Raw genomic sequence first — 6,000 nt, 5'->3', positions numbered from 1 at the left:
CCTCAGTGACTGGTACCCAGAAGCATATCGTCTCAAATCCTGGAGGTAACATGCAGCCATTGTGACTATTAGCCATTGATGGTCTTATTCCCCCCGAATTGGCCTAATCCGCTTTTAAAGCTGCTTAAATTGGTGGCCGTTACTTGTGGGCGCAAATTCCATCCTTTAAAACGAGCCGGTCTTCCGAATGATGCAGAGAGGCACAGACCCAAATATGCTGAGCTTTGGGGGCAGTGAGAACACACTTTATTTCTCCCCTTAAAAGGCATATCAGTTTCCCTCCAGGTTTTTACTGTCACATTCCAAATAATAAATACGCAGGAATGCACATTTGTTGTTTAGTCGTGTCCGACTCTTCGTGACCCCCTGGACCAGAGCACGCCAGGCACTCCTGTCCTCCATTGCCTCCCGCAGTTTGGTCAAACTCATGCTGGTAGCTTCGAGAACACTATCCAGCCATCTCGTCCTCTGTCGTCCCCTTTTCCTTGTGCCCTCCATCTTTCCCAACATCAGGGTCTTTTCCAGGGAGTCTTCTCTTCTCATGAGGTGGCCAAAGTCTTGGAGCCTCAGCTTCTGGATCTGTCCTTCCAGTGAGCACTCAGGGCTGATTTCCTTCAGAATGGAGAGGTTGGATCTTCTTGCAGTCCATGGGACTCTCAAGAGTCACCTCCAGCAAGGAATGCTCATAGGCCATACATTTAAAGCACACACACCCCTCCCCAAAATGAAATAATTCTGGGAACCCCTCACAGAGCTACAGCTCCCAGGGCCCACAACAACAACAACAAAAACAGTTCCCAGGATTCTTTAGAAGGCGAGGTGTACTCTGTTTTATTTCATAAAATTTGTGTACCAATTGATTGAAAGGAAACCAAAACCTCAAAACAAAACAAAACAATGAAATTATCCATTAAAAAAACAGTTGAAAGCAACTGTTAAGCTAAAACCTGATTATAACACATGGCTGAGTGAAAGTGCCTGATGGACATCAATAGGCAGGGAGTTCCAAAGACCGATTTCTTATGTTCTTTTTGCATTAAATGGGTAGTGTGAATGCAGCCCTGGGTTTCAGCCTCGATGACAATGAGGTTCTTTATTTGCCCCAGTGGGAGAGAAGGCGGTTGGAAAGATTTGTGTTAAATCCATCTGCAGAAACCAACAGCGCAGTTATGCCCAAACAAATCTTGGGAGAGGGAGGAATCTATGGAAATACCGTAATAATTTGGGCAGGCTTGTAGCCAATGCTAGTCCTAGTCAGAGGAGACCCAATGAAATTCATGGGCACGTCTTCACTTTACTCCATTGAAGTCAATGGGCTGCATCTCTGACAAGTACATCTAGTTCAGTATTGTTTACACTGACCAGGCTTTCAGGCCTCTTACCTGGAGCTGTCAGAGGAACTGAACCCAGGACCTTCTGCATACAAAGCAGGTGTTCAACCATCTGAGCTTCGGCCTTTTTACAATTAAGGTTCCAGTCCTCATTACAGTGGTACCTCTGGTTACATACTTAATTCGTTCCGGAGGTCTGAACTTAACCTGAAACTGTTCTTAACCTGAAGCACCACTCTAGTTAATGGGGCCTCCTGCTGCTGCCGCGCCGCCGGAGCACAATTTCTGTTCTCATCCTGAAGCAAAGTTCTTAACCTGAAGCACTATTTCTGGGTTAGCGGAATCTGTAACCTGAAGCGTATGTAACCTGAAGTGCCTGTAACCCGAGGTACCACTGTATTCTGATTTAATGGGCTGATTTAAACAGGATCGCAGACCTACTGAAACAGACAACAATTTAGCCACATCCATTCACTTCAATGGGCCTACTCTGAGCAGGAACTCCAAGCAATGGCTTTAAAAGCTGTCCGCGATGGTTTTCAAACTATTAAACCGAATCCCAACCCCTACTAGTTGCAATGTTTGTTTTTTTTAAAGCGTTAAGCTGAATCCCAGCCCCTGCTTAACCATTTACAAGCAATCATTATGGGATGCGAATCTAGCTGTGCTTCTGAGCCATCACCCAGCTGTTCCCTTCCAGCCAGATTCCAATTGGAGTTTTTATCCTGAAGTTGTTCCATTCAACGCCCAGTCCTTTTACTTTCTGTTTTTGATGGTGGGGAGAGGGGGGGTTCCTTTCTCTCTCCTCCCCCCCCATCCTCAGCACCACCCTGGGCTATATATTAGCCTGGCAAGGGGGGGGGGAAGGGAGGAGGGCTGGCCAGGAGCAGAGAAAGGGGTGGAGCTACTGGGTTGGGGGGGCGTGGTGGGAGGGAGGGAGGGAGGTGTTGCCAGAGCGAGGAAGGGAGAGGAAGAGTGAAGGATCGATGAATCTGAAAAGGGGAAGGGGCCAGAGGCAGGCCAGGGAGGGGGGTGGCTTGGGGGTGAAGTGACCGAGCACGAGAAGGAGGGGGGGCAGAAAACGCAGAGAAGAGACAGTCTCAGCTCTCTGCCGGCCAGATTAGCCCCCAAGTTTCACTCCCGCTTCCCCAGGAAAACAAGACTTTCTGGGACCACCAGCAGAGGTGCAGAGAGTCCAGGAGGGAGGCGGAAAGAAGGGAGGGGGGAATCTCTCTTTGCAAGCCCTTCTTGGGGTCCCCTAAAAAATCTGCAGCCCAGCCACGCGCTCCGTCCTGGAAGAGGCTGGGAGAGGAGGAGCGGCAGCAACAACAGACTTGGATAAGACATCACTACCCCACTCCCTCTGGAGAGAGAAACAGAGAGAGAAATCCATCGGGTTGGGGAAGGCAGGAGAGCTACACCAGGAGAACTTCCACCTGTTTCCAGGGGCTCAGGTGAGTATTTTGTTTCGCTTGCCTCTGCAGCTTTAGCCCGGGGTGCTAGCGTAGGGGACATTGCAGACATTCCCCCACCTCCCAAAAAAGTCATAACTTTGGAAGTACAGAGGTACCTCAGGTTAAGTACTTAATTCGTTCCGGAGGTCCGTTCTTAACCTGAAACTGTTCTTAACCTGAAGCACCACTTTAGCTAATGGGGCCTTCCGCTGCACCGCCAGAGCACTATTTCTGTTCTCATCCTGAAGCAAAGTTCTTAACCCGAGGTACTATTTCTGGGTTAGCGGAGCCTGTAACCTGAAGCGTATGTAACCTGAAGCGTCTGCAACCCGGGGTACCACTGTAAAGGAATGGAACTTCCCTCCTCACTGACATCCCCCTTCCGTTTACTTGCATTCAGGAAAGTTGTCAAGTCATTATTATTCTGAGCTGGTATTTCGGTTGGGGTGGGGCTCAATATACCTTCATGAAGCTTTCATTCTGTTTTTCCTAACTGCCGCCCGCAAGACAGAGTTTTGTTTTTAAAGCAGCTCTTTACGAAACTCACGTTATTGTTGCGATGAGAAAGGGCATGGGGGAAGTTTGACGTGATAACTGCGTGACTATATAACCGTCTGAAGAAAGGAAGCGAGGGGGGGATATCGGACCTTGAAGTCCAGATTCTAAACTGATCTCACCAAATCTCTGTATCTCCCTCCCTTCCTGCCATGGGCATCTCTCTATCTGCTCCAAAGTCCTCTGCCCACATTTCCTCGCTTGCCCCCATATCCCATTTCTAAATTCCGCCTGCCTGTCACTCAATCGCTCTGCTTGACTTGCTCTCCCATCCACGCGTCCAACTCTTTTATCCTCAGCCATCCCTCGTTGGACGGCTCCGATTCTCTGCCCATCGCTCCACCAGTTCGCTAAGCCGGACTGCCGTCGAATGCGCTCCTGTCCGGGGGGTGGTTCTGAGTAGGATTGCAGCCCTAGGGATGGCAATTAAATTCCGTTTGCATTCTGACGAGAAGCTACCCAGTTCGCACTTCTCAAAACCTGGTTAGTCTTTGAAATTTGCGCCCCTGCAAATTTCAAAAGGCGGTTCTCCCACAGAACAACACGCACCAAAATGCACGTGTGCATTCCCAAAAATGCATGCATTCATGAAGATGCCACACAGATGAAAACATTAGGGGAATTTGCTTGTGAATCAAAACTGCATGCAGAAATGTGTGTCTCAGGAGAAATTCTCCCTCAAGCAGTGGCGAATTTTTCACAAGGATTGGAATGCGGAATTTAAGACTGGCGAAATGAGCGAAATAGGACTGATTTGTCACTCCCTAGACCAGGCTCCCTGGGGTCTTTAATCCTAAGCTTTGCTCTGTGGTGTTGGTAATTCCTACGGAGCCAATCTGTTATTCTCTCTGCCACTCGTCTAGGTCTGGAGCTATCGACCGAAATGTCCATTTCCCTGTTCTCCCACTTGAGTGTAGACATCCTTTTCTGAGGTTAACTTTCCTTTCCTGACCACCTTTCAAAATCTAAACTTGTGTCTCTTCCACCTTGGAGACACGCTATTCCTCTCTTGACAGCCTTCCTGAATTTTCTGCCTTCTGCTTCCCCAAAATTTTGACTCTTCATCCATCTATGTTCCTTCCGCTAGATCACCTGCACATTTAAAAAGACAGGCGTCCATCTGTCCGTCCTACAGCCAAGACTTCACCTGCCTCTGCTGTTTTTCTGAACTCAGCTCTTCACTCCAAACCGATGGCCAGCAGGTTAGTGGACTTTCATTTTTAACTAAGCAAAAAAAGAAAATTAAAAAAAAATCAATTGTGGTTTTATTTATTTACCTGCTTTATTTAAATTTGGGGCAAGGAAAAGGTGGCTGAGGTCAACCCTGTGGTTGAGAAAAGCGCAGGGTGATTGTGGTTTGTTTTGCAGTTCGGGGAGAGCACTCTGCAGATGCTCAGAGGTACAGTCTTCTGAGGAGGCAGACCGAAATGATATCCAGGGCCGAATTCGCCCCATAAGCAATGGTGGTGGTTGCCACTGTGGACTGTTTTAACTTTATGTCAAAGTTTTTAAAACTGGGTTGCGGGGAGAGAAGGGGGCTCCGTTCATGTCTTGCAATGACATCGTGGGTTGGAAATAGTTTGGGTGCGATCCAGCAGTGGCTCAGGACAATTTAAGTCCTGTTGGCTTCAGAGGGCGAGTCAAATCTTTCCGATTTAAATCAATGAGACTTTCTTCTTTCTTTCCTTCCGTCCTCCCCACCCCCTTGTTCCTCGTGCCTCTGTGTTTTGAATAATTTTGGCTTCGGACCACCCACGACAGAGAATGCTTAAAAAAGAGAGATAAATGTGGGGAAGGAGTTCAGTGTGGTAGATGAACGGTGACGGCGGGCTTGTAATGTAGGTAGTCGTATCGCATGCAGATCTTCCCAAACCGAGGTGCCCTTTTAGGGAGAGAGGAAATGGCCTATTTTTATTTATTTTCTTTTGCAGAGAATCAGGCCCTACCTAGAACTCAGTATTACCAACACTGTCTCCAAGGTTTCAGGCAGAGTCTCATCACCTGGAGATTCCGGGAACAGAACTTGCAAACTTTTCGTGAGCGAATCGTGCACTCCGCACAACTGAGTTTTCTATTTTTTCAAAAGCCCCCTTTTTATAGCGCCTTGTCAAATGGTGCGCTCTCGTTACCATTGTCTCTCCTCTGATCGCCAGAGGTTAGTAACCTGATAGGGGAGAGAATGACATTCCGCAGAGCTTTGGAAAGCCTAAAGCAGCTGATTTTAATATGTGTGTGTGAGGGGGTGCGTCATTTCCCCCCCCAAGTACTTTTCCATCCAAGCCTGAGAAAGTAGGTGGAGACGTTTGCGTACAGTACTTGCATTCTTATATAAGAATCCAAGAACTGCTGGATCGCTGGTGTTCGCTGAGCCCAGAGCGAGGCTTCGGGTCAGCCAGAATCTCACAAGCAAAGCAAGAAAGTAGCTCCCTTCCCTCGTATTTCCCATCCTGTTGCCCAGTGCTGCAGAGGTAGACTGCCACTGCACCTGGAGGTTTCACTCATCTATCGATTCTTTAAAGGGCCGGATAAAAAGCCCTCTAATAAAGAGCTGGGTGAACCTGCCATTTATCTCGGCTTCGCATTCCCCTCCCTGCCAGCCTTTCTTAAGTTTCTTTTGAACCATTTCCAGCATCACTTTGCAAACCATTTTTAAAATATAA

The 6,000-nt window shown here is 48.0% G+C and overlaps 1 protein-coding gene across 2 annotated transcripts in view; it reads left to right on the top strand.

Moving 5' to 3' along the window:
- The first annotated feature begins 2,432 nt into the window (after positions 1-2,432).
- The window catches only part of ADAMTSL4 (ADAMTS like 4), an 81,060-nt gene continuing 77,492 nt past the window's right edge, over positions 2,433-6,000 (top strand). The window contains exons 1-2 of one of the 2 annotated variants that reach the window (XM_081891298.1): positions 2,433-2,785; positions 4,428-4,542. The gene's annotated coding sequence lies outside the window, so the exon portion shown is untranslated. The remainder of the gene's footprint in view (positions 2,786-4,427; positions 4,543-6,000) is intronic. The other variant, XM_081891299.1, reaches the window with a different exon arrangement.

Source organism: Podarcis melisellensis (genome assembly GCF_964234715.1).
Source record: "Podarcis melisellensis genome assembly, chromosome: 16".
Taxonomy (NCBI): Eukaryota; Metazoa; Chordata; class Lepidosauria; order Squamata; family Lacertidae; genus Podarcis; species Podarcis melisellensis.
The sequence above is the reverse complement of the archived record's forward strand: the minus strand, read 5'-3'. Positions and strand labels throughout refer to the sequence as shown.